General features: G+C 42.6%; 1 protein-coding gene across 3 annotated transcripts in view; it reads right to left on the reverse strand.

Annotated features, from left to right (window-relative positions):
- Positions 1–15,605, reverse strand: part of TULP4 (TUB like protein 4) — a 280,793-nt gene that overhangs the window by 231,466 nt on the left and 33,722 nt on the right. The window lies entirely within an intron of this gene.

Consider the following 15,605-nt stretch of genomic DNA (forward strand, 5'->3'; position numbering starts at 1 on the left):
AGAATCTGTCCTTCCCCTTCTCCCTAAAAATCATAACTCTTAATGAGGCCAGCTAACAAGCTAAGGATTGGTCCTAAGGCTCGGCACTGCATTTCCCTACCTCCCTACTTTGCTGTGAAATGTGACCACCTGCCCCCATCACCCCTTCAGGCTAATGGAAGGATAAAAACCAGAATGGAAATGCCTCACTGTATTTAGGCCAGTTCTATAAATAAAAAAAAAAATTAAGATGACCAGCCTGGCCAACATAGTGAAATCCCGTCTCTACTAAAAATACAAAAAATTAGCTGGGCGTGGTGGTGGGCGCCTGTAATCCTAGCTACTCGGGAGGCTGAGGCAGGAGAATCGCTTGAACCCAGGAGGTGGCGGCTGCAGTGAGCCAAGATCACGCCACTGCACTCCAGCCTGGGCAACAAGAGCGAAACTCCATCTCAAAAAAAAAAAAATTAAGGCAGGAATTTCAGCCTAGGATTTAAGTCTGAATTACCTCGCTAAGATACCAGTAAAATGCATGGAAACAAATGAGATTTTGTTTCTTTCTCCTTCTGCCTTTTTAAATATCCCTCCCATAACACCCACAAAGTGAGGTGGTTCACCCCGGCCCCATATCATAATCCATTTACCCCAGTCATTTGCCCAAAGAAATGGGAGTGCAAAAGCTACAAGGGAGCTATTACTCCTCACATTTAATGTAAGGTATCTGCTCTTCATTTCTTTTCGAATGAAATATTTTTTAAATAAAGATCAACTAAATTTATTTATCCACCCATCTGTCCATTTATTCATTCACTGTACAAACACTTGAATGCCCAACATCCCAGGCACTGTGCTAAGAAGAATAAAACAGGTTTAACTTTCTAATTTAGATGACAAATTACAGCATTTCTCTCTCCCAATTTAAATAGTTAAAAGAGGACACCTTTCAAACACCATTAGAATGTGAGACTTTCTTCTGCTTGGGTCCTCAAATACAAAATCATATCTTCAATTAATCACCCAACTATCGCCACTCCATAAGGAGAGCCAGGCTTGCAGATTTGTCTCGGCAGCCAACAGTTAGACAGCTGCACAGGCACTGAGACAGGGCTTTATTTAAGTGGAAATCAAACTATGCAGGGACTCCTCCTGACCAGTTTTCTCCTTTGGCATGAAGCACTTTTTAATTTCACTGAAGAATATCTGCAAGAAACCAATTTTCACAACAAAAATAAAATCTGTATTCAGGTAGCCACTTGTCCCAAAACGCTAATAAAATAGATTCCTGCTAAAGAAAAATGAAGAAAAGATAACTTTAAACAACCAGGGAGGAAAAGGTAATAAATGATCAGTTGAAATATCAAAAATAAAAAAGCAATTAAAAAAAGATAAAATGGCATGAATGCATAGTATCATGGACTTGGCATGGCTTCAATTATTCATTTTATAATGTATAAGTTTTTTTTAAGTGTATTCATATTACACTGGTCTTGCTACCATAGTAAGATTAACGCTATACTACAATTCTAATTAAAATTCATACTGAGGTCCAACTCTCAACATTCACGTTGATAAACAAAAGGAAATGGCTATAGAATACATGAGAAATATGCAACTTTCCTTCTTGCCAAACTGTCCATTTTAACTTCCCAGTTATGGAGAAAGTCAGACCCTCACGACTACCATGGTGCATCTCTTGTCTATCCACGCAGTTAGTGGTGCAGGTTTAGCTGCGCCGTAAAGAAGCATCACCTCACTTCACAACTGTGTTCTGAAATAAAGCCCTCTGGTCTGGGGAAAACCCGTCTAGGCAGAAGTTCACACGCTGAATTCCAAGCCAAACACGTATCAAGTGTTCACAGCTGTCTGCTGTTTTGAGAACTTCTTGGAAGTGAATGAATAGGTCTGCTGTATATCTCACTAAGAGTAAAGAGGACCTACATCATTCTGCGGGGAGGAGGAGGAGAGAGGCCAAGGACACGTTCCCAATTATGTTATTGTCAAATGGCCTGGGAGAGGGAGAGTCTCCATTTGCTTTTCTCCTTTTTTCTTAACATAATGATCAGATATTAAACATAGATGAAGTCATTTGAAACTAATTTCTGCACCATGTAAGCCATGTGCTAAAGATTTTCCTCATAAATGTACATAGCTATCATAAACTGGGGCTAGAAATTATCTTCTAAACGTATTAGTGTCAAACACAATATTACTATCTTCCCTTGACATTAAGATCAGAACACAGCAGTGAAGGGAAAAGAACATATCTTCGTTCTATCATACTTGAGCTAAAATCATAAAGACATACTAAAGCAATTTAAGTGTAAATTTAACAATATCTTTTAAAAGTTTAAACTAGATGGTAGAAAGCATATATAATTTAAGTTCTGAATTCTGAATATCTACTAACTGTTCTACATTTTCAAAAACTATGGCCAGTATTCTGGATCCCCATGGGGTCTACACAAAGAAAGCTAAACTCACCCAGGGAAGCTCCCCAAATAGAGACTGCGACTTACCTCCGGCTCTCCTTCCTTTCACCGGTTCTACAACAGTGCCCTAAACATACGAGGTCCTCTAAAAGTATTTGTTCAATAAGACTCTTAAAGGGGAAAAGTATCAGAATCAAATAAAGAATACTTGCTGGCATCTACTAAAAAATAAAATAAACTAATAAAATAGGTAAAATGATAAAGAAGAAAATAATCTATTATCAGAGCAACTGTTCTCAACTTACAATGTCAAAATGCTCTCAAATGACATAAAACAAAAAGTATTATCAAAGTTAATATTACATTTTGTCTAGGAAAGATCTAAATATATGTATTGAAAATTAAGCTTTTCAATCAATTTAATCAACATGAGCATATAGATAATAGTTTAGTACTACTAATAAAAATATCTTTTGGAAAGTGCTGGATCATTTTACACTGAAGCATATGGCCAAAAAAAACAAAACTAGTATCTTCTTCTACATTTCCCCTCTAAACGCTACAAAATGCACTACACATCAAAACAACTGTATGGAAAGACACAGTGCTAGACTTGCTCTTTGTGAAGGTGTATTGTCAGTACAGCTCATTGTATCACACAGTACAGGCCGGATACCTTTAGCAGTCTCAAAGGAGCTGTGAAAACACAGACCCTACACTTCCCCCAATACTTCATCTAACACAAACAGAAGGCAGTCCACTTGACTGACATGCAACAGACTTAAGATCCCTTGAAGCTCAGTTACTCCATGCCTATGATGATGAATTTAGCACAAGAAGAAGGGAGTCCACATTCACCTCCACCCAACAAAAGCTTGAGCCTGGGCTCTGGTTCAAAGGTCACAGCAGCAAAATAAGTCAAGAGAATTCCAGGGATGAGGTGATGGGAGGTGATATAATGCTCTCTGAGTGAAGGAAACAGAGTTGCCTCAAGCCAAGCTTGATATGGCCCAGAAAGACCACAAAGGTTACTGCTGCCAGAAAAAGAAAAGAAGGGCTATCTCTGGTACCTGGGACTGCTGCAGGGAGTTGTTTCAGAATATCTGCATCACTGAAGGACATCATCTTAAGAAGTCCCCAAATTACAATCTGATATTTAAGGTGCAAAGTGACAGCTTCCACACAAAGGCCGAAAGTTACCCTCCAGGCCACCAGAAACTCAGTGTAACCAAGCCTTGCGTGATGCTAGAAACCAGACAACTACCTACACGAGCCACACTGAGCAGGAGGGAGGGGTGGCGCAAGAGTTGTTTTGGCTACTGTGGCCAAAGCTAACCCTTGCTTCTGGTGGCTCTAACATAAATCTCCCCAATTAACCCACGGACTACACTGTTAAAGTCTTCTTATAAACAGGTTGTTCAGAACTCTGAAAAAACATTTCTAGAGAAGTAATATGATAAGCATTATCACTGCTACACAGGCTAATCTGTAAAAGTCATTTTAACCCATGATGTACTTGGGCTGCAATACCAAAAGTACTTTCTGTGATATTCTTTAATATCTACAAAGAAATCTCATTTTCCTGACCTCCCTGACTGAGAGGTCATTAAAGGTAACATTCAAGACCAAGAGACAGACCTAGTGTAAATAGATGCTATAGGGCCAGGTACAGTGGCTCACGCCTGTAATCCCAGCACTCTGGGAGGCTGAGGCATGAAGATCACTTGAGCCCAGGAGTTTGAGACCAGCCTGGGCAAAATGGTGAAACCCTGTCTCTAATAAAAAATATAAAAAATTAGCCAGGTGTGGCGGCACACGCCTGTAGTCCCAGCTACTTGGGAAGCTGAGGTGGGAGGATCACCTGAGCCTGGGAAGTTGAAGCTGCAGTGAGCCATGATCATGCCACTGCCCTTAAGCCTGTGCAATGGGAGCAAGACCCTGTCTCAAAAAAGAAAAATAGAAAAAAAGGAAAAAAAGACCAAAAAAAAAAAAAAAAGACCAGCAGAGGTCTTGGCAAACAAACAAACGTGGGTTCTAATAAGTTAGGCCTTCTCTATTTCCATAATACCTTGGTATTATTATTAGCAAATATACTATATATTTATGCAATATAAATTTATGTAAATATACTGCTTGCATAACACCTTGGTAGGTCTGCAGAGAAGGCAGTGCTGGTTTACACCCACCACTTCCCAATTATTCTGAATTTAAAAAGAGAGTGCTGGGCAAAGGGACCCTATGACACAAGGGTGTGAAGCTGGCACCATCTATATTGACCTCCTGTCACCTAAACAAGTCATGAACTCAGTACAACAGTTCTGAGAGTCATGTTTACCATTCCACTGTCAACTAAGAACACGTTTTTGTTGCTTTAGAAGAAAGAGGAGTTTGTGACCAGTGTGAGACTCCATGTCTACAAAAAAAAAAAAAAAAATAGCCAGTGGGTGGTTGCACACCTGTAGTCCCAGCTACTTGGGGGGCTGAGATGGGAGGATGACTTGAGTCCAGGAGTTTGAGGCTGCAGTGAACTATGATATGCCACTGCACTCCAGCTTGGTTGTCAGAGCAAAACCTTGTCAAAAAAAGAAAAAGAAAGAGAAAAGAAAAGAAAAGAAAAGAAAAGAAAAGAAAAGAGAAAAAGAAAAAAAGAAAAAGAAAAAGAAAAAGTCTCCCAGCCGGGCACAGCGGCTCACGCCTGTAATCCCAGCACTTTGGGAGGCCAAGGTGGGCAGATCATTTGAGGTTAGGAGTTCGAGACCAGCCTGCCCAACATGGTAAAACCCTGTCTCTACTAAAAACACAAAAATTAGCCAGGCGTGGTGGCGTGACCTGTAATCCCAGCTACCTGGGGGCCTGAGACAGGAGAGTCGCTTAAACCCTTGCAGCAGAGGTTGCAGTGAGTTGAGATCACACCACTGTACTCCAGCCTGAGCGACAGAGCAAGACTCTGCCTTAACAAAAAAAAAGTCTCCCTAGTTTATTACAGTCATTACTCCTGCTCAGTATTTAGAAAGTATATGTGAACTGCACACTCCTAAATTCATAGCAGGGGCCTACCCTCCCTCAACACTTTCACAGAATGACACTTCTTTGGAAGTTACAGGGTCTTAAGTAAGATGACAAGTTACTCTCCTCCACAGCAGAACTACAAACAAGATCTTAATTTGCTAAGTTATTGCTTATTTACTAATATTACCCCAAATTCTATGTTTTTGCTTACTACAGAAATTCTCATAAGACCTATTTCCTTGGGCTCCATGCTGACAGGTTTAGTTACTGAAAAAATGAAAGAATTTGCCATTAGTGTAGTTATGTGCATCAAGGTGGGTTCAAAGGAATCTCTAGGGACAGTGACAAAGAGCTGCCATGGGTTAGAATGGGCACTGAGAGCTAAAGAAAATAGTAACTGTGGCCATCTAGACAGCTAGACTTGTTGCTCAATTTGCAAATCAGTGCCAGGAGAATCTGAATTGGTGAGGGTCAGTATGGGACCATGAAGATTACCATCTCCCATGGTCTTTCACAGGCAGGAATATGGCCAAACCTTCTCAGGCTTAGCTTCTCTCCCTGTGCGTCCCTGGCCAGGTTTCTTCCACTATCCACAGAACCATCAGAATCACCACAGTTTCGCAAGCAGAAGCCTCATGAAGTTCAAACACTGTGGCACGTAAGGCAGATGGGCAGGACTAAGAGGGAAGCAACAACAAAAAAAGCAGCTGCAACTGTGCAGGGACACTTGTATGGGTTCCAGACAGTGGCAGAACTATACAAGCACTCCACAACTTGGCACTGGATTGTGTTCCAGTCTAGTAAGATTTGGCTCTTTTGGAACTCAGAACACAATTTCCAAATGGAACACTGATATAGCCTAAAATTAAACCTGTACTTCTTTCTTTCTTACTTCTTTCTACATTGATCAAGCTCTAGCCCTCAGGGAGCTTACATTCTAATGGAGAGAACAACAAAATGGAAGAGATCAATAAAAGGCTAACAAGAGGCAGGAAAGACTGGCATGTATGAGGATACAGAAAAGACCAGGACGTTGGGGGTTTCCTTAGGAGGGGCCTGTGGGCAACAGAAAGCGGCTTATATTTTATTCGGAGTGCAGCAGGAAGCCACTGGAAGGTTTAAATGAAATGTTCTGTTTTTCATTTCAGGACCAACATCGTTGCTGTGTGGAAGAGGACAGAGTGAAAGCAGAAAGCACAGGTAGGAGGCTGCTGCAGTGATCCGGGGACAGCTGGTGGTGGCCAGCACTAAGATGCTCACTAGAGAGAAGGACAAGAGAGCAGCCAGGAGGCAGGCTTTTGGTTTTTGGGGGGGTTTTTTTGTTTGTTTTTTGAGAGAGTCTCGCTCTGTCACCCAGGCTGGCGTGCAGTGGCGTGATCTCGGCTCACTGCAACCTCCATCTCCCGGGTTCAAGCAACTCTCCTGCCTCAGCCTCCCGAGTAGCTGGGACCGCAGGTGCCCGCCACCATGCCCAGTTAATTTTTGTATTTTTAGTAGAGATGGGGTTTCACCATGTTGGCCAGGCTGGTCTCGAACTCCTGACCTCATGATCCACCCACCTCAGCCTCCCAAAGTGTTGGGATTACAGGTGTGAGCCACGGCACCCAGCCTGGGAGGCAAGTTGTAACCGAGGGACCTGGAACAAGTAACTTCATCTCTCTGTAGTTCAGTTTTCTCACCTATAAATTAGAGATAATACCAGTATCTACCTCATGAATCTGTGACAAGAATTCAAAGAGTTAATATCTGTAACATGCTAAAAACAGTGTGTGGTACACACTAGGAGTTATATAAGCTATCACTATTACCATAACCTGCCTCATGGTATTACTGTTAGGACCAAACAGATTATTTGTGTAAATTCGTGCAATATTTTTGAGGCAGTGCCCAGCACATAATAAACTCTCAGTAAGTGTCAGCTATTACAGTTATGAATAATTCCCAATTGGTGGTGGCAGTAATTGAGCTGAGGAAGAATGGGACAGGGCATGGAGTTGCCATGAACAGATGTGGCATGTTGAGTCTGCAATGTCTAGGAGACATTCAAAGGGCAGGGTCAAGTAAATAGCTGGACACTCGTATCTGAACCTCAGAGTCAAAATATAGACTGGAGCTAAGTCAGTGTCATCGACACAAAGGTGAGTTTTAACTACAGAACATACTGACCCCAGTGAGGGAGGATGAGGATGGAAGAAAGGCTCTAGTGGTGAGCCTTGTGGAACCCCACATCAGGTAAATAAAGGTAGGGAGCCAGCAGAGGAGGGTGAGAAGAGTGAATAGGGAGGAGGAAACCAAAGAGAGGGGAGTCTCAACACCTGAGCAAGGAGAGGACAGCAGAGGGGTCCAGTTCAATGAAGACACTGGATGGGGCTCCTGAAGATTATCTGTGCTCTTGATAAGGGCACTTTTAACATCTTACCCATTTTGACTTTCCCTAACTTTCACTTGCAACACTGCCTGTGTAAAGAACACACATTCCAAGGACATCATAGTGCAATGGGAAAAACTCTGACCGTGGACTCAAGAGACCCAGGCTCAAGTTCCAGTGAAGTGTTGGGTAGGTCCCTCAACAAGGGCCTTCACTTTCGCCAGAGGCAAAACGACAAGATCGGACCAGATTCCCAAAGCCAGCTCATGAGATCTCTATTCTTCTACAAACCCAATAATCAAAGTCCAGAAGCTCTTTTTCAATATTTAAAACACATATCAATCGCTTCCTTAGCCTTCTGGCTAAGATAAAGTATGTATTGAGAACTACAGATCTACTATAGTAAAGTTACACAAACCAAACTGTCACATTTGTTTTTGACAGAAACACTCTAGAAACTTGGAAGGCAGTAGTGATTAAGAGGAGGAACTCAGGAGGCTGACAGCCTCACTTCAAGTCCTGGGTCTGTCAATGACTACTTCCTGCATTGGAGTTATGTTACTTAACTACTCAAGGTCTCAGTTTCCCCACCTGTAAAATGGAGGTATGACAAAACCTATCTCAGGCAGCTGTAGAGGGATTTCAGTGAGTTAACTGTAAGCTCTCTATAGGAACTTTCTGATAGTTTCCTCCTCCCTTGTGATTCTTTGTCTCCTCTGCTTGTTCCTCTGCCTTGCCTGGCCTGGGATGCTGGGGTTCCACAGCACTCACCACCAGATCCTCTTCTCCATCTCCAGCCTCTGCCTCGTTCAGCTCACATTAAGCATAATTAATAAACAAATATGAGCCATTAATACCATTATCTTGTACTAAACAACAATTCTTGGCTAGTAATAAGATCATAGCCATGGGGGCAGGAAGGGAGGAAGAAAGAAAATATAAAAAGAATCTGATGATAAAAACATTGGTGACCACTGGTAATTCCCAACTGAAAAAATCCACCTCTTTATGCTTGAAATGCACCTGCTGCCAAATCACATGGTCCTTGGCACCTTGAATTAAAGCCTCGTGGATAAGGCTTTCTCCCCTACCTGTCACCTCCCCGAGGACCGTAGCCACATCTGACTTGGTGACAGCGGATGCTCAGCAACTGTGGAACCAACCCCTGGGAACTTAACCAGTCCCTTCCTCCTAAATTCACTCAGGCATTTCTAATTTAGAAATGAAAGGTTCTCAATTTTTTCCTGCAAATACTTTTAAACCCTCCACTACACACATGTCCCAGTGAGTCCTTTCAATGACTCACCCCATCCTTTGTCTCACCTGAAGCAAATTCTACAGATTTTCAAATGTAGCATTTCAATGTTTCCCCTGAAACAGATTTATTCCCAGTACTTTCCAACTTTAAAATAAAACGCCTCAGAACATTTTATTTTTCTTTAGGAGGACAGTTACACCTGAATCAAAGCTACTCTTTCAAAATTTTTAATGTGGGGCCAGGCGCAGTGGCTCATGCCTGTAATCCCAGCACTTCGGGAGTCCAAGGCAGGAGGATGGCTTGAGCCCAGGAGTCTGAGACTAGCCTGGGGAACAGAGTGAGACCCCATCTCTATAAAAAATTTAAAAATTTGCCAAATGTGGTGGCCCACCTGTAGCCCCAGCTACTCAGAGGCTGAGGTGGGAGGCTCGCCTGAGCCCAGGAGTTTGAGGCTGCAGCAAGTTATGATGGCACACTGCACTCCAGCCTGAGTGGCAGAGCAAGAACCTATCTCAAAAAAAAAAAAAAAAAAATTCTAAAATGGATTAAAGGAACCCTCTCTGAGCTACAAGAAACAAAGCCTGTGAGAGTTAGATGTCTCCTTGCCCTTCCTCCTCATCAATGAGTCATGATACAACTTGAGCAAGCTGGACCAAAATAGGCACCCACCTAAGTTGGCCTTTAAATGCTTTCTTCATTACCACATGAGAAGCAACAATTGAAAATGAAACAAAACACGACAGAGCAGAGACTAGCATAAAACTGCTTATATTAAATAAGCTAAGTACAGAATTTTTTTTTTTTTTTGAGACAGACTCTCACTTTGTCACCCAGGCTGGAGTACAGTGGTGCAATCTCGGCTAACTATAACCTCCGCCTCCTGGGTGCAAGCAATTCTCCTGCCTCAGCCGCCCACGTAGCTGGGATCATAGGCACACACCACCACGCCCTGCTAATTTTTGTATTTCCAATAGAGTTTCACCATGTTGGCCAGGCTGGTCTTGAACTCCTGACCTCAGGTGATCAACCTGTCTCAGCCTCGCAAAGTGCTGGGATTACAGGCGTGAGCCACCGTGCCCGGCCCTACAGCATCTATTTACACTAGGCTGCTTTATAAACTCTGAGGCAAAAAATGAAGGCAGCCTTAAAAGTTGCCACATTTAAGCACAAGGAAGCCTGGAGTAAATTCCCTCTAATTCAGGAGCAATTTCTTCTGTGAAGGACAAACTTCAGGAAGAAATTTTGAAAGCTTGAGAAATGCTTAAAAGGAGGCAAGCATCCCATCAACAGATGATGTGTGCTAATTTTAGCTGCAATAGTCTAAAGTGCAGTGTGAAACGAGGAAAGCAGCCAAGCAACACTCAAGCCAGAGACACTTACCGAGTGCCCATCACAGGCCCCGGTACCAGAGACACTTAGTGAGTGCCCACCACAGGCCAAACAGGCTGGGTGCTGACAATGCAAAACTCATCGAAGTCCAGTCCCTAGCCCCGAGAAGCACCCTACACAGTGACAGAAGATGGGCAAAATAAACCAGCTTCAATACTACAAGGTAAATCCTGTAATCAATAGCCAAAAAAGTGCTGTGGAGCAGAGTTGAGAGAATCTTGTTGGAATGACCGGTCCCTGGCAGCCTAAAGCCAAGGTAGGGTCTTCAGATGATGATGCAAGAGCAAAGAAAGAAAGAGAGCTCCAAGTTGGACCAAGTCAGGACAATTTATTGACAAAAATATCCCAATAATGAAGGCTTCATAATAATCCAAGAGAAAATTAAGCCAGAGTTCTTAAGATAAACAGAAGGCTATTAAAGATAAATAGAAGATCTAACTATACTGCCTGGATAAGAAAAGGTCTTACTGTTGGCCGGGCGCGGTGGCTCACGCCTGTAATCCCAGCACTTTGGGAGGCCGAGGCGGGTGGATCACAAGGTCAGGAGATCGAGACCATCCTGGCTAACATGGTGAAACCCCGTCTCTACTAAAAATACAAAAAACTAGCCGGGCGTGGTGGCGGGCGCCTGTAGTCTCAGCTACTTGGGAGGCTGAGGCGGGAGAATGGCGTGAACCCGGGAGGCGGAGCTTGCAGTGAGCCGAGATCACGCCACTGCACTCCAGCCTGGGAGCACAGCGAGACTCCGTCTCAAAAAAAAAAAAAAAAAAAAGAAAAGGTCTTACTGCTACAGAGTAGAATTAACATATATTTAATAGATATGAATGTTGTACATTTGACACTATTTAAAACAATTAAATTTTCAAAATTTTCAAAAACTCAGTGTTTTTGTTTTGTTTTTTCCTAGATCTCAAAGCAATAAAAGGGGCTTAAGGAACACAGAATAAAGGGAACAACCCTGTAAAGACCACAAAGGCAGCACAGTGACAGCAGCTCAGCAGCAAAACTGCCAGGCCCCGGACCTGGCTCTCCCACGACCTGAATGGGTAACCTCTCAAGCACCTTTATTTCCCCAAGAAGTAGGAATGTTGGGAAGATTAAATAAACATATGTAAAGTACTCAATTACCTGCCCACATAGTAAAGTGCTCAATAAATGTTGGACACTGCTTTTGTAATTTCATTTATATTCTACCCATTAAGCAATGTTTAAAATCTGGAATAAAATAGATTATTAAAGAAAGATGCAGATACAATTATCATTGACCCTGATTCCATTTGGAAATTAGGGATAAAGAATCACGGAGAAAAAAAGGTTATAAAATCACCTTTGATCAAAATTAAAGTCTATCAAAATCTTCAAATGGCAACAATTTCTTGCTGAATGCCTTGGTATGTGAATGCTAATGATTTCTCCATTGCTAAGGAAGGGCCCACTTTGCATCTTACTCCATGTTCTCAATCTCCCAGTGAGACACAGTGAAATCTTTTTTTTTTTTTTTTTTTTTTTTTAAACAAATGCTGAAACTAAAGTTCAAAGAGTTTAAGTAAGGTTATGAAAAGTCACCAGGCTATTAGTGACAGAGCTAAGTTCTGATATCTGGCTCCGAGATCCATACTTTTTTCACCAAACTATGGTGCCAAAATTAACAACAGTAATTTCCACTCCACAACACTGTTGCTTTGGCATAGGAAGAAAAAGTTGTGTAATTATCTGGTGAGAACAAAACAATGTACAAACCTAGGCCAATTCTATTCTCAGACTCCAGAATTTCTAGAAAAAATAATAAATGGTAAACCCAAATTTAATTTTAAAATGACAAGAGCCACAAATTGGGAAGACCCTTCACAATGCTTTGGTCACTAAGCTTGGGTGTGGACATGGGTGACAAGCGTTCTCCAATTCTAGTGCACCTTTCCAAAAAGCAATTTGGCAATATGCAGAAAGTGACTAAAGCCAACAGTGCTAACGGCTAAAGTGAGGATTAAGCCAAAGATGCCCACCAAAAGTGCTATTCAGTATCATTCTAGAAACTACAAGCAGAATATTACAACAGGGAAAAAAAAGTCATATAAATATAGAGCCAAAAATCACCCTGATTTATAAGTAATATAATTTTGCATCTGGAAAACCCAACAGAATCGAATGAAATCAGAACAATTAAGAGTTCAGGCCGGGCGCGGTGGCTCACACCTGTAATCCCAGCACTTTGGGAGGCCGAGGCAGGTGGATCACGAAGTCAGGAGATCAAGACCATCCTGGCTAACACGGTGAAACCCCGTCTCTACTAAAAATATAAAAAATTAGCCGGGCGTGGTGGCGGGCGCCTGTAGTCCCAGCTACTCCGGAGGCTGAGGCAGGAGAATGGCACGAACCCGCAAGGAGGAGCTTGCACTGAACTGAGATTGCACCACTGCACTCCAGCCTGGGTGACAGAGTGAGACTCCGTCTCAAAAAAAAAAAAGAGTTCAGTAAATAGGAAAATGTAATTGCTATGATCCAAATGTTGGTGTCCCCCCAAAATTCCTACGTTGGAACCTAATACCGAATGTAATAGCATTACGAGGTGGGGCCTTTGAGAAGTGATTAAGCCCTCACCAGACAACAAGTCCACTGGTGCCTTGGTCTTGGACTTCCCAGCTGCCAGGATGGTAAGCAACACATTTCTATTGGTTTTTCTTTTTTTTTGAGACAGAGTCTCGCTCTGTCGCCCAGGCTGGAGTGCAATGGCGCGATCTCAGCTCACTGGAAGCTCCACCTCCCGGGTTCACGCCATTCTCCTGCCTCAGCCTCTTTAGTAGCTGGGACTACAGGCGCCCGCCACCACGCCCAGATAATTTTTGTATACGTTATGATAAGGTAATTTAGTTTCGAAAATTTGACTCTGTGTAAGAACTACATGTCTGTTTAGCATTTTTTTTTTTCCTTGAGACGGAGTCTCGCTCTGTCGCCCAGGCTGGAGTGCAATGGCACGATCTCAGCTCACTGCAAGCTCTGCCTCCCGGGTTCATGCCATTCTCCTGCCTCAGCCTCCCGAGTAGCTGGGACTACAGGTGCCCGCCACCACGCCTGGCTAATTTTTTTTTTTTTTTTTTTTTTTTAAGTAGAGACGGGGTTTCACCGTGTTAGCCAGGATGGTCTCGATCTCCTGACCCCGTGATCCACCCGCCTCGGCCTCCCAAAGTGCTGGGATTACAGGCATGAGCCACCGCGCCCAGCCTCTATTGTTCATAAATTACCCAGTCTAAGGTATTTTGTTATAGCAGCCAAACAGACTTAAGATGATAAATAGTACACAAAAATAAATTCAGGATGATGAATGAGCCATCTGTTTACCTATTCCCTCTCCCCAAAGTCCCATTAAAATGATCAAACAAGGCCAGGTGCGGTGGCTCACACCTGTAATTCCAGCACTCTGGGAGGCGGAGGCGGGTGGATCACCTGCGGTTGGGAGTTCGAGACCAGCCTGACCAACATGGAGAAACTGCATCTCCACTAAAAATACAAAGAAAATTAGCCAGGCATGGTGGTGCATGCCTGTAATCCCAGCTACTCGGGAGGCTGAGGCAGAAGATTCACTTGAATCCGGGACGCAGAGGTTGCGGTGAGCCAAGATCACGCCATTGCAATCCAGCCTGGGCAACAAGAGCGAAAGCACGTCTCAAAAAAAAAAAATCAAACAAATGTAAAAGTACAAAAAAAAGTTTTAAAAACCTGTGGAAAACAGAGTGAGGTACCACTGATAAACCCTTCTAAATTTCTAAAAGACATGGAGGAGAAGGGATTCGACTGATAGAAAAGCACCAAAGAGCTTTAATTCAGCCAGGCAAATGCAAGCACACCACCCTCAACTACAGGGCTTTAGGCAATGTCTGGCCAACAAACGGGTCTATACCAACCCAGGGAGGAAATGGGAGCCTGACCTTGGCAGGCCTTCTTGCACTACATCCACACGGGAGCAAAACAGAAAAGGGGAGCAACACTCCAGTTAACTCTGGATTGCCACACAATTTGCTAATTGAGAAAAGGTATAAATTGTCCTGACAAAGCAGTGGACCTCCTAATGATTTGGAAGATTTACTATGAGATGGCTGCTAACTGTACACAGAGGCCTAACAGAGCAGCAGAAGTGGGAGGGTCAGAAATCAAACTGAAGACCTTCTTCTGGAATCCTCCCAGGTCCTACCCTCCCTCAGTCTAACAACTGGATGAAAGGCGAGGACAGCCTCCTTTGGTTACTCTGTATAAACCCACACTGGCTTCTCACATCACTTAGTTGCTTTCATTTTCTGTGTTTCACATGTTGGCATATCAACTTCAATATTCTTTGACGGCAAAAACTACATCTTCTAGTATGATTTATCTACTTGATTGACTATTACAGTCTTCAAAAAGTTTAATTACCCGGTGTCCATCAACAGATGAATGCGTTTCAGCATTGTCCTGGATTATAAAGAAAAAAAACCAGATGAATGGGTTAACAAAATGTGTATCTACATACAATGAAATATCATTCAGCCTTGAAAGGGAAGGACATTCTGACACATGCTACAATACGGATGAACCTTCAGAACATCACACTAAGTGAAATAAGCCAGATACAAAAGGACAAATATTTTATTATTCCACTAATATGAGCATCTAGAGTAGTCAAATTTATAGACACAGAAATAGAATGGTGGTTATCAGAGGCTGGGGAAGGGGTAAAAGGGAAGTGTTTAGTGGGCACGGAGCTTCAGTTTGGGAAGATGAACAAAAGTTCTGGAGATGGATGGTGATGATGGCTGCACACCAACATGAACGTAATACTTAATGCCACTGAATTACACAGTTGCCCCTCAGTATCCATGGGGGTTGGTTCCAGGACCCATGAAGATGAAAAAATCCTTAAATGATCAAGTCTCTCATATAAAATGGCACATTATTTGCATATAATCCATATGCATCCCTCAGATACATCATCTCTAAATTACTTATATTGCCTAATACAATGTAAATGCTATTGTTCTACTATATTTTTGTTGTATTTTTTTTCTTTGAATGTTTTCAGTCCTCACATGTAGAAACTGCGGATATGTAGAGCGAACTGTATACTTTTAAATGGTTAAAATGGTACATTTTAGCTGGGCACAGGGGCTCACACCTATAATCCCAGCATTTTGGGAGGCCAACA

The sequence above is a fragment of the Papio anubis genome, chromosome 6 (assembly GCF_008728515.1).
Source record: "Papio anubis isolate 15944 chromosome 6, Panubis1.0, whole genome shotgun sequence".
NCBI classification, from domain to species: Eukaryota; Metazoa; Chordata; class Mammalia; order Primates; family Cercopithecidae; genus Papio; species Papio anubis.